We start from the raw sequence: 571 nt of genomic DNA on the forward strand, positions 1-571 counted from the left end.
ACGGGCGGCCGTCTTCGGCAGCGACTGCTCCACAGGCCAGGCAGGCTGGGCAGTGGCGGTGCTTTGTGTGGCCGGTCTCTTTGCCTGTTGCACTTGGTGGTCTGAAATCCCTTTTCTTGAATCATGTCTGTGTGGGCCAAGCTCGGCTCGGCATCTGCCTGGTGCGTGAGGATCCTGGGGGAGAGCCGTGGGGCCGAGCGCAGGCATGCGGTGCGGGGAGAGGGGGGTGTGCAGCCGCAGCCACGCGCTCCCCCTCCGTGGCCACGGGGTGTGCGGTCCTGGCGCGAGGGCGGCCGACCCTCCCTTGGCTTCTCCAGCCTGCAGGCAGGCAGCAGCAGGGCTTTGGACCGGAGGAACCCAGAGTAAGAAGCTGCGTGGGTGGAAGATGTTCTATTTTTCTTCTGAGGAGCGATGGACTCGAGTTGGTCTGTAGGTGGTTGTGGGAGGGGTTCGATTCTGACATTCTCAAGCTTTGACTACGCTTACAAATAAAAAGGGATTGAAACCTCTGCGTGTGCCTGCCTGAGGGTCTGCGGTGCCTTCCCCCCGCCCCCTCTGGCATGTCCCTCCA

At 62.7% G+C, this 571-nt stretch overlaps 1 protein-coding gene across 1 annotated transcript in view; it reads left to right on the forward strand.

Moving 5' to 3' along the window:
• Window positions 1-571, forward strand: part of ZNF335 (zinc finger protein 335) — a 10,524-nt gene that overhangs the window by 7,909 nt on the left and 2,044 nt on the right.

This window comes from Egretta garzetta, unplaced genomic scaffold, assembly GCF_000687185.1.
Source record: "Egretta garzetta isolate BGI_Z169 unplaced genomic scaffold, ASM68718v1 scaffold356, whole genome shotgun sequence".
Classification (NCBI taxonomy): Eukaryota; Metazoa; Chordata; class Aves; order Pelecaniformes; family Ardeidae; genus Egretta; species Egretta garzetta.